At 35.6% G+C, this 19614-nt stretch overlaps 1 non-coding gene across 1 annotated transcript; it reads left to right on the top strand.

Annotated features, from left to right (window-relative positions):
* The first annotated feature begins 921 nt into the window (after positions 1-921).
* On the top strand, positions 922-1028 carry LOC131636703 (small nucleolar RNA R71). Its single transcript, XR_009294144.1, has one exon. It is a non-coding gene; the product is annotated as a small nucleolar RNA R71 (small nucleolar RNA).
* The last annotated feature ends 18586 nt before the right edge of the window (positions 1029-19614 follow it).

Raw genomic sequence — 19614 nt, 5'->3', positions numbered from 1 at the left:
TTATCTTCAATGTCTTTGATGCAAGGTAGGTCTTGAAGCAAGTGCATCTACACCTCTCCTAAATTAGGGTTTTGAAGGAACTTCATAGGTTCATGTGTTTTTTTACATGCCTTCTTCAACAAGTTTCATCAAGCTATGGACCTCACAATTGATTGCGACTTTAGTGTCTATTAATCTGATGACTGCAAGTGCACAGTCGTGTCGTGTAGTTTTAAAAGATATCGAATCCACAGGGACTATGAATCGATCTACCGTTATCTAAGGTTACTATGTAAAACTAAGGCTACTAATACTTGGGTTGTTTCTAAAGGGAAACTAAAAATCTTAATTCTAAGAAATATAATATTAAGTGGATATCAATATGTATTTCGTCTAACTTAGGTGATTCGAAGTTCCATTGGCTATGGTCTCATTTAATGAAAAATCTCTATTAACTATGTCATTTAAAAGTCCTCCTCTCAAACTCTCGCTCTGTTGATTTAGACTATTATCCTAACTCTTAACGTACGCTCCCGCTTTCCCTGAGCGTAATTCACTTGATCAGGTGGAACACCTGTCAGCAATTGACATTCATCAATGACATGTCCAGTTAAACCGCATATCTCGCAATTAGGAGCTACAGCAGTCGCGGTGGCTGCAAGAGTTATAGTTAAGTTTTCAATCTTTTGAGTCAAGGCGTCTACTTTGGCGTAAACGCGGTCTATACCACTGACTTCGTACATTCCTCCTTTGGTTTGGGGTTTTTCTACAGCGGTTTGTTCTCATCCACATTGGTAATGGTTTTGCGCCATGTTCTCTATGAGGTTGTAGGCTTCGTCATGAGGTTTGTCCATTAGAGCTCCGCCAGCAGTGGCATCTCTAGTCATTTTGGTGTTATATAAAATACCACCATAAAAGGTATGGATGATCAACCATGGCTCAAGTCCATGATGAGGACAAAGTCTTAGCATATCTTTATATCGCTCCCATGCCTTGAAGAGTGATTTGTTGTCTTTTTGGGTAAATCCGTTGATTTGACCTCTTAGCATTGCAATTTTACTGGGCGGGAAATATCTCGCTAAGAAAAATCTCTTCAATTCGTCCCAGGTAGTTATGGAGTTAGAGGGTAAAGATTGACGCCACGCTCTAGCTCTATCTCTCAAGGAGAAAGGAAAAAGACGTAATCGAATTGCTTCGGGACTGACATTGTTAGCTTTGACAGTGTCGGCGTATTGCACGAACACGGATAAATGGAGATTTGGGTAGTCCACAGGGCTTCCAGAGAATTGGTTCTGCTGGACAGGTTGCACCAACGAAGGTTTTAGTTCAAAATTGTTCGCCTCAATCGCGGGTGGTGCGATACTTGAGTGAGGTTCAGCTCGTGAAGGAGCGGCATAGTCCCTAAGAGGGCGAGCAGCAGCCATCTCTAACTTCGGGGTTTGTTGATCAGAAAGAATCAAATCCTGGGAAACTGGAATTAGTTCTACTTCAGGAAGATGCTGAGTTTGACACCTTTTGTTAATAAAACGTTCGATTTTGTTAATTCGTTGAATTAATTCCCCTCCTTGTAAACGAGTATTTGGCATACAATCGTTCAAAGAAAAGGAAAAGAATTGCCCTAGTCTCTACGGACAGTGAGTTACGATATCGACTTAAATAGTCCCCGACAACGGCGCCAAAAAACTTGATCACGACTTTAGTGTCTATTAATCTGATGACTGCAAGTGCACAGTCGTGTCGTGTAGTTTTAAAAGATATCGAATCCACAGGACTATGAATCGACCTACCGTTATCTAAGGTTACGATGTAAAGCTAAGGCTACTAATACTTGGGTTGTTTCTAAAGGGAAACTAAAAATCTTAATTCTAAGAAATATAATATTAAGCGGATATCAGTATGTATTTCGTCTAACTTAGGTGATCTGAAGTTCCATTGGCTATGGTTCTCATTTAATCAAAAATCTCTATTAACTATATGTCATTTAAAAGTCCTCCTCTCAAACTCTCGCTCTGTTGATTTAGACCACTATCCTAACTCTTAACGTACGCTCTCGCTATCCCGTTAGATTTAGAAAAGCTTTTTGAAAACATCATAATTGATAAAATGCCCATTTCATGAAGAGGTTATTTACTTAAATCTCCTAGTCTCAAACTCTCACTCTATTGACTCGGATCATGCTAGTATTCCCTAATGTACGCTCCCGCTGTCCTGTGTCGAGTTTAAAAACACTTTTTGAAAATAAATAAATTCTAATTAGTTTTAATACGCTCTCGATGTCCTTAAAACTAATGTTCTATGTCTACTATCCAGTTAAATATATCAAACTCTCGCTCTGTTGATTTTAACCGTTATCAGTTCTAAAATCTCAAACTCTCGCTCTGTTGATTTTATAACTTTAGCAAATTAAATTAGATACAAAAACAGAAACGAGTGATTTTCAATAAAACATATTTACGCCAATTTATTTCGGATCCCTACGGTTAAATTACTTTACAAACCGATATCTTAAATAAATTAGTCAGACATATTGATACGGTTAAACATGCATAAATAGATACGATTCATAATTTTAGGCATATTAATTGGCATACAACATATCATGCAACAAAATAATAATTAAAGCAGTAAATAGAAACCTGAATCATGTAAATCTGAAGTAAAAACTTGAATCTTCGAGTACTTGAACTTCCACCATAGGTCGGTTGGATCGTTCTTCAGAAATTATTCGGCATAAATTAAACAAGGAAATAAAACTAATTCTAAAGTAAGGTTAGACCTTTTAAAGGTTCACAACAATTTCCGGTGTAGAAATTGTTGTGAGAAAAGAAGAAAGGAAATTGAAATGCTAAGTAAAATGCAGGAAAGGAAATTAATTGAAAGCTATGAAAACAAGAAAATAATTCTGGTGAAAAAACTCGGACCCTGATAATGAATTATCAGTTCCCTTTTATAGCTGAATAGTAACGTTCCTTTTCTCCCACGCTGTGCCTTTTCTTCCGGATTTCACGTACCCTATTTGGACTGAGTTGGAGACGTGCGTCTCCCTTTGACTTGGTGGCACTTGGAGACGTGCGTCTCAAGTGGAGATTTTTAGGGAAGCATGGAGACAGGCGTCTCCTCTTGAGTGACGTGGCAACGAGGACTTGGTCCTTGGAGACGGGCGTCTCCTTTTGAGTAGTGGGAGTTTCAGCTCCCACGTGGACTGGGCTTCCACTATGTCTCTTGGGTCTTGTATGTTTGCACCTTCAACTTGCTTTAGCACCTCTCTTTTCTTCTCTTGAATAAATATGGATTTATTTTGCTCTATTTCTTCTTCTTTTCACAAATATGCTTGCATAGACGTATTACCTGAAACAATGGAAAATACCCGCATAATACCAGAATATAATGACATAATTAAATGAAAATGCTAATAATATTTATGGAAATTAAGCTGAATATATCATATAAATTCGTGTTATCCACAATAAAGTATGCTTCAAGAGAAGATCATTTCAATGTCTTATATACTTCCTCATATTTTATCATGCAAGAAAAGTTCAAACTATTCCAAGTTGATTCAAGAATATAGACTTAGTTGGTAAAGTTTTTGGTTCCATGGTTAGAAAGGTATAACTTTCTCAATTTTCAACATTTTTTAGTGCTTCTTTTTGAAAAATACTCTCATTGACATCATCGACAACTTCTCTTCACAAGTCAAGAAAAAATTTTGTGGAGTGAGTGAAGTATGTTGTAAATTGTTCATCCAAACGCTATGTATCTATCTTAAGTGAAATACAGGTTGTTTGCTTTATGTTGAAATGTGATATCCCAAATAGTTGTTGGAAGTTTTAAAATACTCTGATTTGTATTATAATTACCGGGTAGATTTGGGGTGTTATAGCTTCGATGGGGCGAGGTTTCTATATAATCACCTGAACACCGACGGGGATGTCGCAAAGGAAAAGTCGTTTGGCCCTCTATAGTTGACCGTCAACCTGGGGGCTTATTTGATGCGGAGTGCCATGACGGTACGTGTTTTGTTTGAAGCTGGTGATGATTCTCGAAAAGTCGAGTGTTGTTTATCCCAGGAGGTGACCGAAATGAAGGAGGCCTTGAAAGTCCAGGCGAAAATTTTGACGAGACAAACCGGCAACTTATCGAGAAGTTCAAAAAATCATAGGAAGAAGTGGAGAAGTTGAAGAAGGATAATGACAGCTTGAGTAGAGATAACATGGAACTCAAGGCTTCACTTAAGGAAGCTCGGCTTGAGATCCTATCTGCGGGTGGCGAGGCTTTTGATAGAGCTAAAGAGTAAGCCCTGTTTCTACAGCTCGACTTAGATGTGGATGAGATGGATTTCTTCAAGGTTATCCGGGACGGTCAGTTGGTCGATCCAGACGATGATATTTCGGATGCTGAAGGAGTACTTGAGAGGGAGTTCCCAGCCCAGCACACCGGTGATGGTCCCGTGAACCAGCCCGGCTAATGATGTTTTATGTAATCTATTTGTTTATTTTCGAATCCCCTAGCGGCATGTTTTGAAGCCCTTGGAGGCGTGTACAATGATCTCGGTCCTCGTGGCCTTTGGTTTTATACTTTTTTATTTTTCTAAATTAACTACCTCGCCTGTGTTTTACGTTTCACCGGAGTAGTTAATAACCGCAGTCCAGCTCGGGGATGGATTTCTCACCGTCCTTGCTAAGTATTAAATGCTTTTCGATATTACCTATGTTTGCGCCTTTTCTCAAACTTCTATATAAGGGAAGGTTAAGGAATTTCTGCTCCTAAGATCTTCCTCTCTTTTTAGTCATGGATAAGACCAAAGGTGAAAAAATATCTAGTGTCTCGAAGCCACGGGATACGAGAAAGAAAAAGGGGGTTGCTGCGGAATCCTCCAAAGAGCCAAAACATTCTATTGAGGATGCTTCTCGCTTTGAGAAGAGTCGGGGCATGAAGACTACGTCACAGTCCTTGAAGGTCAAAGACGTAGTTATGGAGCGTGATTCTGATACCGTTGATGATGAGGAGTGGGACGAAGATTGGCGTGAATACCTCCGTTTGGAGGGTCACAAATTTATTGACTAGAAATAATTTCGTTCTTGTGTTTGTATTATGTATTTGCTCCGTTAATCATTAATAAAGAGTTTTCATGTTTCCTTATGGTTTATGTTATGTTGGTTTATGCTTCGCGCCTATAGTGGCATTTTATTGTGGCAATTAAAGCCTTTGAAATTGTGCATGTTATACTTTTTGTGTAAATTTTCCATATGTCGAATGGTTTCTATAATAAGGGTTTACACATTGTGCGGTTTCACTACAGACTGGAAACCCGTGTGACATGCCGGATTATTCCGCACTCTAAATTATGCGTGCGACCGGAGTGTCGACGTATGATTTACCAGCTTGATTCTCCGTCGCCTTGGTTAAAACCACTGTGACGACGTATATTGTGGTTACTACGGCAAGGTCCGGGATGGCCCTACCATCTTGATCAAAATGGTTATGATGACATTTACTTTGACATTGAGACAAGGTCCACGATGGCCTTGCCGTCTTTGTCGAAGAAGTCGTGATAACGTTCACTCCAACATTGCAAAAAGGTCCACGATGGCCCAACTTCTTGATCAATGTAGTCGCAATGACGTTCACTTTGACATTGCAACAAGGTCTGCAATGGCCTTGAAGTCTTTGTCAAAGCGGTCGCGATGACGTTCACTCCGACATTGCGAAAGGGTCTGCGATGGCCTTGACGTCTTGATCAAAGCAGTCGCGATGACATTTACTTTGATATTCCGACATAGTCCGCGATGGCCTTGCCGTCTTTATCGAAGCAGTCGCGATGACATTCACTCCGACATTGCGAAAGGGTCCGCGATGGCCAAGACGTCTTGATCAAAGCAGTCGCGACGACGTTCACTTTGACATTGCGACAAGGTCTGTGATGGTCTTGCCGTTGTCGAAGCAGTCGCTATGATGTTCACTCCGACATTGCGAAAGGGTCTGGGATAGCCCGAATGTCTTAATCGAAGCAGTCGCGATGATGTTCACTTTGACATTGCGACAAAGTCCGCGATGGTCTTTTCGTTGTCGAAGCAGTCGCTATGATGTTCACTCCGACATTGCGAAAGGGTCCGGGATGGCCCGAATGTCTTGATCAAAGCAGTCGCGATGATGTTCACTTTGACATTGCGACAAAGTCCGCGATGGTTTTTTTGTCATTGTCGAAGCAGTCGCGATGACGTTCACTTCGACATTGCGAAAGGGTCCGCGATGGCCCAGTCGTCTTGATCAAAGCAGTCGCGATGACATTCACTTTGAAAGGTTCGTGTTAGCCTCGTCGTCTTTTTCGTCTCGGCCAATCTTTCATCCTCTTGTCTCCGCACTATCGTTTGCTTGTTCAATTTCTTTATTTGAAAGATTGTTGTTTGTGGTTAGCCGGTAGGTTGGAGGTGCCTCATTAAAAAACCTAACCAGGAAAAAAAGCGCATCCTCCATTCCAACCTTATTACAAACTTCTGACTGGCTCATGGCACCGTAACAACCTATTTTACAACCCAAACCCTAAAATAAACAGACCGGTAACTCCTTCAAAATCTTCCGGGTTGACACCTGCGTTCCCCCCAGGTTCCGGATCCCCCTTTAGATGTGCCGAAAAGCGAGTTCCCAGCACGTCCTTCACGGGATTTCCTGGTTTCCTTCAGGCCCGACCTTCTTTTTGTTGCCCTGGTATTTGTTGGGATTCCTTTTCCTACAGATGAAGAAAAAGCGTCGCTTACATAAGTCGATAGCTTACCACGTTGGATTAGGGCCTTTAGTTCTTTCTTGAGTTGTACACAGTCTTCGGTGTGATGGCCGCCCAATCGATGGAACAAGCACCACGGCTCTTTCCCACCGATCGCCGCTTTCTTGTTGGCTCGGGGTAGTCTGATCATGAGACTCAGGCAGTCCACTTCTTGCAGGATGTCTTTCTTTCTAGAATTGAGGGGAGTGAATGCCCGCTCCCTTTTCCAACCCTGTGTTCGGCTTTCCTGCTGCAGTGCCATGGGTTGCTTATCCTTCAGAGGATTGTCTTTATTTGGTTTGGGGAGATTTCTCGGAATGCAGGGATGGTATTTTTCCTCGTTGCTTTCTCCTTCCAATATGTTGTAACAGAAAAGGTCTATTGACTCCTTCCTGACAGCGCTTTGCATTTGAATTGGTGGTCCCTTCACACCGTCAATCTGAGCGATATCATGGGGAGCCCCTGTGGTATGCGGTGTCCTCTTGCCAAAAGAGGATCGGTATTCCCAGGCGTGTCCAGTAAGCCCTGAGCGATTGTTGAGCTGGGTGTTGTCGAGCGACTCCCCCTGTCTGTGTGTCAGAAAGTATTAACTCATTTTCCACACCAGATCGGAATATCCTGAGACTGAGGCTCTCAGGAGACTCATGTACCAATCGAGTGCCTCATCTTTGAATGTCCATATCATCAGAATGCATTTGAAGGTGCTCGTGGCCCCAAGAGCAATGGCCTGATAATCAATGGCTCAGACGTGTTGCTCGGGGTCTGTTGTGCCGTCAAAAGTAGGCAATGGGGGGAGTTTGAAGTCTTCTGGGATTCCCTCTGCCCACACAGCATCATACAAAGGCTGGAAATAAGGTAACTCATGCGTGAGATAGTTCTCCATGGGCATCTGCGACTGAAGGAATTGCACGAAACCCTGTAACGACTCATTTTGCTGTTTCAAGGCCTCTGCAATGGTCAGCAAATGGGCAATGCTAGAAAGGGAAAGTTTGTGCGGCCTGGGAAAGTTTTACCTAGGCCCCACGGTGGATGCCAAATGTTCCTATAAAACACTTTTGATTACCTCCCGGAAGAAGATTCCGGCGAGTTCACACACGAGTTTTTGGTTTATAGCTATAGGGATTTGAGCATCACAACTGATGCGAGCGAGCTCAAGATAAAAATGCGTCTTCCTTATCCCTCAGTTGGGAGCCCTATTTATAACTGCTGGAGCTATTATTGCTCTCATTGATGGAGGAACCTTGGATTTCCTCCATAATGAGCGAACTACTGTAAATCTCGCCATTTTGGTCTTTAAAGCATTGTAACTTCCATAACGGTGAAGTCCTTTATCATGAAGGCGGCGATTATGGATGTCCCGGGTTGATGACATCGGGCTCGTTTGGTTCCTGCGTCTGTCGTGCTATAGGGACTATCGGGCTTGGCTGAGTGTCTGAGCCGACTTATGGGATCCCTTCGTGCTGATGGGTGATACCGGACTGATACCTTTTTTCGGATCTCCTCTATCCTTCTACTTTGGACCAGGTTGCCTGATCAGATCAATCATTCCAAATATGTACACATTCATTCCATAAATAAAATCCTTCAATATTTGATTTCGTTTAATTGTTCATGATCTGGATTTGGGTATTGATCTTGTGGGCTTGGATTTAAATAAAAATTAGGGTTTGTGTTGAGTTGGTGATGGTTGCGCCGCTTGGGACGAAAGAGTCGCAACACTAGTTGACTTCGGTCAACAAACTCCACAGATAAAAAATAAAGATTATAATAATATTATAAATTATAATTAATAATATAAAAAGCACTTAATATTAATAATAACAATTAGATGAGTAATAATAACAAAATAACAAATAATAATAGTAGATAAAAATATTAAAATTGTTGAATATTTATTAATACTAATAGTTGTATTGAAATTGAATAATACTAATAGTTACTAATTAATGGTGATAACAACTAATAATATTGAAAATCAATAAGAAAAATAAAGTAGTCCAAAATTGTAGTAGTTGACTTGGTCAACTAAAAAGATAGAAATAAAAATAAAATAATGGTTTGGGCCTAAAGACACGTTAACCCCCAGGTCATCATCTTCAACCTCAAGATCAAACTCAAAACTCCAATTCGTATTTCCAGATTTTCGCATCAATTCAAAAAAAGTAAAAGAACCATTCTCCTCAGAATTTCACTAGGATTTTGAATATGTGCATATCATAAATTTATTTAAACTATAACTCTTTAATTTTGGACAAAACCAGAAAACCCTAATTATTTCAAAGTTAAATTAAATGATAAATAAGCTCAACCAATGCCTATTTTCATAGAGCTTCAGATCATGGCATTAAGGCAAGTTGAATGGTATCAAGAAATGATTAATATTATTCTTGTGTACAAGTTCCAAGTATGAGAAATCGTACCTGTTATGTAGAAATGGATATGGTGATTTAGCTACTTCTTAGGATGGAAAATGATCCTCTTAGTTTCCTTGAACCTCCAGCAATGTGTAGAAATCTTCACTTTGCTTTGAAACTACCTGATGAATCTCCCTAACAAAGTCAAGTTGCAGAGGTGAATGAGTGAGAGTTCGGTGGAGTGATTTGGTGACTTCACATGCAATCTAATGCATATAGAAGTTTATATTTGGTGTATGGAACGTGTTTGAATGGTTAGTTTGCAAAGAACTTGCAAGGCTTGGGAATTTTGAAGAAATGGATTTTTGGCTTTAATGGATTTTTGTAACTTTTGCTTCTGAGTTTGTGAGGTTTTTAGAGGAAATCAAGGTGTGGTTTGGAGATAAATGAAGTCCTATATTTATAGGGAAAGTATGAGGGCAAGAGGCTGGTCAGAAATGAAGTGGTGAAGTTATGGTTTGGTTAGATTGCAAGTGAAGGTACATGATACACCATGCATCTATGTCCATAGCTCCAAGCTTTTCTATAGTGGCTGCTGAGATTAGGGAGTAGGACAAGAATGTAATTAGAGCTTAAGATGGCGTGTAATCGGAAGTCAACTTTGTGTTTAAAGTGAACTTTTCCAAAATGACAATGGTGCTTTATGAACAAATGAACTCTTAATGGCATGTGTGTTTGGACAAAGCTTGAATCAAGTGTGTAATGAACTTTGGACTTGTGTAAAGCTCACTTTGGCGGAGATTATAAGCAACAATAGGACCTGTAATCAAGGGATTTTCATATTTGCAAGATTTGGCACATGGTTTTAACATGGGAATTGACTTCAAAACCAGCTCCAATGTGCCATCTTCATCTCTTCGAAACTTCTAGCTCAAGCAAAAGAAATTCATGCTCTTGGACTTCTTGGAAAGATGAGATCACATACTAAAACTTTCATGTTAGGCACTTGAAGAAATTCAATTTGGGTCATGGAGATAATTAGCCAACAAGATTGGAATAAAATTGTCTTGACACTTTAGAATTTTTTTTGTGTTTGAACAATTTAACAACTTTGAACCATCAATTTGATCAATCCATGACTTCAAATCCTTATGAAATTTTTGATCAATTCCTTCTACAATATTGAAGTATGAGGTGCCAGCTTCAAGTAGATCCTTTGGGCATGAAAAATGATGACATGAGGAAAAATTTACAAACTTGCAAAGTAGGCTACTTGAACATGGAATTTTGTACTTAGAAAATTTTTCAATTTATTCAACTTCGCCCTTTTTGCAAGTTATCTCCATTTGTGTGATTTCTCTTAATCAAATTCAATCATCCACTATATTTTTAGGATACTTGACTTGAGAAGTTCATATTTTGCCCAAAAATCCCAAAAGTCGAACTTGGATCTTCAGTAGTTGACTTTTGATCAGATGAATTCCAATCTTTCCAATATTAATGAATCAAGATTCTTTATCCAGTTGAATCATATGAGTAGGCTACGAGGTAGCATACAGTAACTTTGAATCATGTTGCAAAACTTTAGATCATGCGTTGATGCATACTTGAACTTTGGATACTTGGTAGGGGAATCAATTGATCATATTAGAAGCTTGAATCCTTTTGAAATTCACAAAACCCTGATTACTTGAGCTCCTTGATCCAACATACCTACCTTGTGAAAGAAGCAAACAAATAAACACATATCTCTTATATCTTGAGGTTAGTGATGATGCATGAGGATTTTTTGATGAGATGATGAATGATGATGATGATAATCAAACTTTTTTGAAATTAATGCAAATGAAGTGGGATATTAGGGTCAAAATTGGGGTATGACTTGTTCCTCTAGCCCTGCCTAAAGGAATCAAATCCACCTTTGAAGTGTTACAAACCGTACAAATAAATTAGAAGCTTAACCATAATCTGCATCACACCCTGTACTTTCAATTTAAACAACTCCCACTATATAAGAGAGATATTTTCATTTTCATGTATTCAAACTCATTCCCACAGGCGGCACCATTGTTCTAGATTAGAACTAGAGATGATCAGTGAGTAGACGAGGTAACACTTCACTAAGGTGGACTTTAGCTTCTGACTTGGAAATTAGAGTGTCAAACATACAGGTTAGCTCCATCTCCACCTTACCAAAAGCTTAAGTTCATTGTAGAAAAGCGCTCTTATCGACTTACCGATCATCTCTAGTTTTGATCCAAAATAATTTTACTAACCACCCCTCTAGAAAGTGTGGGATTTTGTTTTGAAATCTAATGACTATGTATTTGGTATCTTCTGAAGGTGAAAAAAACACAAGAAGAGGGGTTGAATTGTGTTGACTTTTTCTTCTATTTTTTCTTAAGATCTCTTATCAGATTTTGGTTTAGAATTTGATTCAAAGTATGATTGATAGCCGCAAAAAATATTAAACAGAAGTAAAGAATAGAGCAAGTTAACACATGAGAAATTTATCCTGGTTCCTCCAACAAATCAGGAGTAGTCCAGTCCCTTTGCACTTCCAAAATATTTCCCCTATAATTGAATCTGATTACAAGTTACTCAAGCATACAAGTAAGAGAATTTCAATTCCATAACACAAGTAAATGACTTTAATGCTCAAGCACACAAGCAAGAGAATTTTAATTTTTTAAGCATACAAGCAAGAGACTTTTACAAATGCTCAAGCACACAAGCAAGATACTTCACAAATGCTCAAGCACACAAGCAAGAGACTTCTAACAATTTATCTAACAGATAAATGATAGAGAAAAAGTGATAGTTACACTTGATATACAATCATAGGTGTAAACAAATTACAACATAGAAAACTATAAGACTTAAGAACTTCTAAGAATGTATCATGATAAGAAATTCTAAGTTAGCTTGTGCTCTTTGTTTTGACAGAGTAACTTATTTTTTCTTGTCAAGGCTCTATGTTCTGTTTATCTCCAAGTCTTCAGCTCCTTTTATAGATTTCCATGAAAGAGTCGTTGGACAAAATCTCCAAGCACAAGAGAGTCGTTTTAGAGAGGCATCAACAGATCCGTTGCAAAACTTTCTGAAATGGATAATGTCGTTGCAAGCTCATTTGAACTTCCTTTTTGCTAAGTTATCACGTGACCAGAATAGAACAAATTGAACTTAGAGTCTGATATAGATGTGTCATGACTTCCTCGGTTCCTAAGCTTTAACTGGGCTCAAATTCTAGTCCTTTAGAGTCTGCGTCTTGGCTTCTAATCCTTTAGACTTTAATTATTCAGAGGTTGGCTTGTTCAGAGTCTAGAGACATCAAATTCTGTTCATCTTGATTAGAAGTTGACTCTTCAAAATGTGATATTCAAAATCTTCCTCTTAACAACTTATCTTCCAATGTTTAGTGCATTTTTCAGAACTGACTTTCAATCAATTGATTGATATTTGTACCTGCACAGTTGAACACATAGCTCGGTGTTCGAGCAAATACAAAAGAATCTGGAGGATATTAAGGATCCAACAGATAGCGCACCAAAACAGTTCAGAGGACCATTCAGACAAGTGACACGCAAGTGGTTTAGAAGATACTTCACTTAAAAATAATCCTCTTACGTGCTATCAGAACCAATTAATCAAGTTCTAAGTTTCAAACTATGAGATGCATCCTTCATTCAGAAACCAACACTAATCTTCAATAAAATGTATGTTCAGATTCTTTTTAATGAAATCAAATATTTCAATGAAATGGGTTTAGTGAATATACCAGTCTATTGATGATCTATATCAATGAATTGTATATCTATTACACCCTTCTGAACATAATCTCTTATAAAATGATTCTTGATTTTAATGTGCTTGGTTCTAGAATGTTGAACTAGATTCTTTGTCAAACAGATAACAACAATATTATCACAAAAGATAGGTATATTGATCCCATAAATATGATAATCCTCTAGTTGATACATCATTAAGATTTGTGTGCAAAACTTCGCAGTTGAGATGTATTCAGCTTCTGTTGTTGATAAAGCAATAGTTGCTTGTCTTTTACTAGCCCATGAGATAAGGTTTTCACCAATGAATTGACAGCCTCCATTAGTTGATTTTATTTCAATTATATCCCCAACATAGTCAGCATCATAAAATCCAACAAGCTTATAGTCTAAGGATTTCTTATAAAGTAACCCTATATTAGTTATTCCCTCCAAATACCTGAAGATCCTTTAAACAACAGTTAAATGAGTTTCTCTAGGATCTGATTGAAATCATGCACACAAACAGACACTAAATAGAATATCAGGTTTTGAAGTTGTTAGGTAAAGTAAATAACCAATCATACCTCTATACAACTTTTAATCAACTGTAGTGCTACTTTCCTCTTTGCTCAGATTGTAGGTTGGATGCATTGGAGTTGTCATGATTTTGCAGTCATCCATTGTAAACTTCCTCAGAAGTTCCTTTGTATATTTTCTTATGAACATAAATTCCACCTTTGCATTGGTTGATTTGAATTCCAATAAATAATTTGAACTCTGCCATCATGCTCATTTCGAATTCAGTCTGCATAGTCTTGGAAAATTATTTGCAAATAGTAGCTTTAGTAGAAAAAAATATAATATCATCCACATACACTTGAACAATCAAAATTTCATTCTTTAGTGTCTTCCCGGAGAGTGTAGTGTCAACCTTACCCTTTTTAAAACCATTTTCATTTAGAAAATAACTCAATCTCTCATACTTGGAGCTTGTTTGAGTCCATAAAGAGATTTCTTAAGCTTGAAAACATAATCTAGATGAATAGAATCCTCAAAATCAGGAGGTTATTTGGATACACTTCTTCAGAAATTACACCATTCACATCCATTTGATATAGAACAATATTATAATTAATAGCATAGGAAAGGAGTAGTCTGATTGCCTCTATCCTTGCAACAAGTACAAGGGTTTAAGAGAAATTTATACCTTCTTGCTTATTGTAACCTTGAGCTACCAGTCTAGCCTTATTTCTTACCACTTCTCCTTGTTCATTGAGCATTTTTGTAAAGACCCATTTTTTTCCAATAATATTCTTCTGGAGAGGTTTGGGTACCAAATCCCAAACATCATTCCTCTGAAACTAGTTTAGTTCTTCTTACACTTCCACAATCCATCATCTAATATTTCTTCATCAATAAAAGTTGGTTCAATCACGGAAATCAGCCCTAGAATAGAGTGTTCTCCTCTAAATGCATATCTTATCTTTCTATAACTATCCTTATTTCTAATGATTAATTCTTTTGGATTTGAAGACTTATACTTGAAGGAGCTCTTGGGTTGTATTGCTTTTTGAGAATTATCAAGAGCTTATTCAGCTGCTTCCTGAGCTTTAGAAGTTGGATCAGCTTCTAGATGACCATCTTCTAATGGTTGAGCATCTTTTAGATACACAACTTCTAAAGTTTGAGCAGACTCTGAACAGTTGACCATAAAGGATTGAGATACAATTGAATAGACAGTGCTAGAGAAGTCTTTAGATACCTACAAATCTACAAAAATATCAACAAGCTCTGACATTTTAGTGCAAGGCTCTTAGTCGTCAAATATGAAATGTATAGACTATTCAACCATTATGATATCATATTTATACACTTTGTATGCTTTAGAGCGTTCAAAGTATCCGAAGAAGATACCCTTTTTATCCTTGGCATCAAATTTCTTATTATAGACTTTGTTGTTCATAATGTAACAAGTACATCCAAACTAATGAAAATAAGATATACTTAGCTTTCTTCCCTTGAAAATCTCATATGATGTTTTGTTCAGAAGTGGTATAATATAGATTATATTCTGAACATAACATGATGTGTTGATAGCTTCTGCCCACAAGTACTTTGGCAAATTGCTTTCATGGATCATGGTTCTAGCCATTTCATTCAAAGATATGTTCTTTTTCTCTACGTCACCATTTTGCTGTGGAGTTCTAGGGGAGGAGAACTCATGGATAATTCCAAAATTTTCACAAAAATTCTCTATTGGCTCATTTCTAAATTCTCCTCCATGATCATTTCTGATTTTCATGATTTTTTAATCTTTTTCATTTTGTACTTGTTTGCAGAAGATGTTGAACACATCATATAGTTCATCTCTAGATCTAAGGAATTTAAACCAAGTCAATATGATGTAGTCATCAATTAAGACCAGTCCATATTTCTCCCCATTGATTGATGCAGTACTAACAGGACCAAACAAAGCAATGTGAAGCGGTTTAAAGGTCTGAAGGAAAAGACAGTGTTGTTAGGTTTAAAAGAGGTTTTAACAATTTTCTTACTTGACATGCTCCACAAAAGCATCTGAGTGATAATTATGGTCTTGAAAATCGTTAACAAGTTTTAATTTGCTAAGTTAGAAATTAATATCTAGTTAACATGACCTATCCTTCTGTGCTAGAGCGATTTTTCATCACTAATTGATAGAAGGCAGAGCACATTATGATTATCCAACTTAGAAAAATTTATTTTATAAACGTTGTTCTTTCTCTTATGGACTTGTCATAATCATTAATAACTATACAAATATTCTTATTAAACACTACTTTGTAACCACTATCACAAAATTAACTTATGCTCAGTAGGTTATGTTTTAGTCCATCTACAAGCCAAACATTATTCATAGAGATAAAGGAGTTACAAATAGTACTCATGCCAAATTACCAATGATCTTATTGCCTTTTTGGTTTCCTCCAAATCCCACATTTCCCCTCTCTTTCAGAGTGAGGGTTTAAAGTGTATGCATTTGTCATATGTCGTGAGTAGCCATTGCCCAAGTAACATGATTGTTGCTTTGCTCTTCCCTTTAAGCATATCTGCACCAAAAATAATTTCAAATTTAGGTACCCATAATCTGATGGGTCATTTGTGGTTAATTTTGAAAGATCTCTTCTAACCTTGTACTCTAGCCCTTGAGTAGTGAAATTTTGAATCATTCAAGACTTTTGGTTTAGAGAGTTTAGGTCTTGAAAAAATTTTAGCTTTTAATTTTGTACCCACCAAACTCTTAGACTCTAGAATCATGGGTTCTGGTTTCTCAAGAATCTTAAACTTTGAAATTTGTGGTTTTGATTTTTCCATAACTTCACATTCCACCAAAACTTTTTAATGTATTTTTTCTTATTATATATTTATCAAAAATAAATAATTAAAAAATAACTCACCCCATATTATATATTTACTGAAAAATTGAGAAACATAATTATATATTTTAATTTTAATAATATTTAGACACATTTAAATAATATATAACATTACTAAAAAATAAGTATTTAAAAAAAATCAAATTAACAGTGTTATATTTCTTTACAATTTTTATTAAGTTTTATTTTCTTTAATTTCTCTATTTTTTTAGTTTAAATATATATTTTTTCCCATTATATATTTAATATTAACCCATAAGCATGTAATAATAATTTGGTTGATTAAAAATAAGTATGTAACATGGATAGAATATTTTCTATATTTAATTGTTTTGTAAATTTCTCCCATAGTATATTTTAAATAAATATAGTAATTTCAAATTTTAAATTACTTCATGAAAGTAATTTACACAAATTAAAATTTGAATGATATTTACACAAATTAAAATTTCTTGCATGAGATATAAATATGACTAAGAGAACAATAGTGTAATATACTCATTTCAATATTATAATATAATATTATTGAAATAAACGAGTATTTTTATTTGTAAAATAGATATGGTAAACTTATTGAAATTGTTTAAACCCTTAAAATTAATATTTAAATAATAAATGTTTTTATGTAACATTATAATTTGTATGTTTTCAACAAATATCTAGATAAAATTAATATTTAAATATATTAATGTAGTATTAAATAAAATGAATGTTCAAATATGACAAATAATGCTGTATTAAATAAAATGAATGTTCAAATATGACAAAGATATGTAAAATATTCTAGTTTCAAATGCTTAAATATTATAAAATTATTTAAATATTCTCGTGACAAAGATAAATGTACTTTAAATGAGTTTGTTTTTTAATTTGGTAATTTTCCTTCTGTATTGTATTATATAAGAGAAAATAAATCAAAAGAAAAAAAAGTGGCCTGGTGTTATATAACCTAGCCTAAATTTTATATTTTTACACTTTCAGTTTTTTCAAATTATGGAAAATTAAAAAATTAAATTCACTTGGAATTCAAATTTTATAATAGATGGATTTCTTAAACATTCATAGAAATAAGTATTTTAACGTAATTTTGTGTTATACGTGGACCAATAATTAATATAAGATTTGAAAATTAGACATATAAAATGATGTATTTTTTGTTTTCCTTCCAAATTATTTTGAAATACAGATTGGTAATTTTTTAAAAACTGGTACAATACGGTTTCAAATAACTAGTTTACAAAGTGGGTCATAGGTTTAACGGGTTTTGTTAAAAGGGTTTGGTTAACTGGATCAAAACGGTTTGGGTAACTGCTTTCAAATAGTTAGGGTAACTGATTTCAAACAGTTTGGATAACTGGAGTTTCAAAACGGTTTGGATAATTGGATCAAAACGGTTTGGATAACTGGTCTCAAACAGTTTGGGTAACTGGTCTCAAAAAGTTTGGATAACTGGTCTCAAACAGTTTGGATAATTGGTTTCAAACAGTTTGGAAACTGGATCAAAACAGTTTGGATAACTGGTTTCAAACAGTTGGGGTAACTGGTTTCAAACAGTTTGGATGACTGGTTTCAAACAGTTTGGAAAACTGGTTTCAAACAGTTTGGATAACTAGATCAAAACGGTTTGGATATCTAGTTTCAAACAGTTTGGATAACTGGATCAAAAAGGTTTGGATAACTGGATTAAAACAGATTGGATATTTTCTTTCAAACAGTTTGGATAACTGGATCAAAACGGTTTGGATATCTAGTTTCAAATAGTTTGGATAACTGGATCAAAAAGGTTTGGATAACTGGATTAAAACAGATTGGATATCTAGTTTCAAACAGTTTGGATAACTGGATTAAAACGGATTGGATATCTGGTTTCAAACAGTTTGGATAACTGGTTTCAAAAACCGGTTTAGATAAGGGTTGGATAACTGGTTTTGATAACTGTTTCAAACGGTTTAGATTCAAAATAACCCTTTTCAAAAACGGTTTAGATAATTGGTTCAATAAATGGTTTGGTTAACTCGTTTTAAAAACGGTTTAAATAACTGGTTGGGTAACTGGTGTAAACCGAACCGATTTAAATAACTGGATCTTCACAATGGGTTATGGTTTTAAAAAACGGTTTATATAACTGGTTTTTTATTTTAAAAAAAGGGTTAGATTTACAAATCTTTGGGACAGGAACAATTAAGATAACCGATTCAAAAACCCCCATCGATCAAGGGAATTTATATGTAGAAACGTTTGAATGCATAACCTGTGATTGAATAAAATCAATACCATAATATCATTAGATCCATGTTACTTTCCGCAACGTACAACACTGAACTGAATGCCCAATCGAAGTGGTGAATCAGAGACTAAATTGATGCCTTAATCCTAAACAATCATAAGAAAATAAAAAATAAAAAATAAAACTCAAGAAGGCTCAGATTGTGAATGAAGGAGAGGCTGTGAAATTTTGTGAGAGAATTGCGAAAGAAGAGAGAACTGTGAATGAATGATGTAAGGAGAAGAGAGAAGAAATGGTTAAATAGGTATAAGCTACAATGGCAAAACTCTAAGAGTATGTTTGGATGAGGTAATTTGAAATTTTAAAGGAATTTAAAATTCAAAGTAATTCAAATGATTCAATTGAAATCCATTCATTTTTAAATTATTTTGTTTGGATGGAGTATTAAGATAATTTATTGTTAGATTTTTGGGGTCATTTTTATAAAATTTAAATTTTTTTGATCAAATTAAAAAATTGAAAAGTAGGGACTAATTTACAATTTTTAAAAATTTGAAGGACCAAATTGTAAATTTAAAAATTTTTAAGGAGCAATTTGCAATTTTTTGAAAATTTTTGGGGTCAATTTTATAGTTTTGGAAAATTTGAGGACTAATTTGTAAAATTTGAAAAAATAATAGTAACAAATACATTTTATAGAGTACGAGAGGAATTTCAAATTCTTTGGTTTTTGGTGTCATTTTAAAATGATTAAATTTAACTTAGATAAAATACTCTATAAATTTCCATCATTTTAAAAATTCTTCATTTTTGTATCCAAACAATAAATTTTGTGTAACACCCCGTACATATACGTCTAGAATAATATGTAGTGATGCTAAAAATTGGTACAAGAAACATACACAAGTGGAAAAGACAAGGAATTAAAAAAAATCATATACAATTGCATTCTTCAACAAAATATATACAATACACTTGTCCATAACACTGCACAACTGAAAAACATCGTCTGATGAGGTCATCCTGCCATCTGCTCGTCCACCGTCTTCAATATAAATCGTCTAGCAATTCTTCTACTTCTAACTGTTCCTGAAAAAATAATAAGAGGATT

This window comes from Vicia villosa, unplaced genomic scaffold, assembly GCF_029867415.1.
Source record: "Vicia villosa cultivar HV-30 ecotype Madison, WI unplaced genomic scaffold, Vvil1.0 ctg.001810F_1_1, whole genome shotgun sequence".
Classification (NCBI taxonomy): Eukaryota; Viridiplantae; Streptophyta; class Magnoliopsida; order Fabales; family Fabaceae; genus Vicia; species Vicia villosa.
Note: the sequence above shows the minus strand (reverse complement) of the source record. Positions and strands in the feature narration are given on the sequence as shown.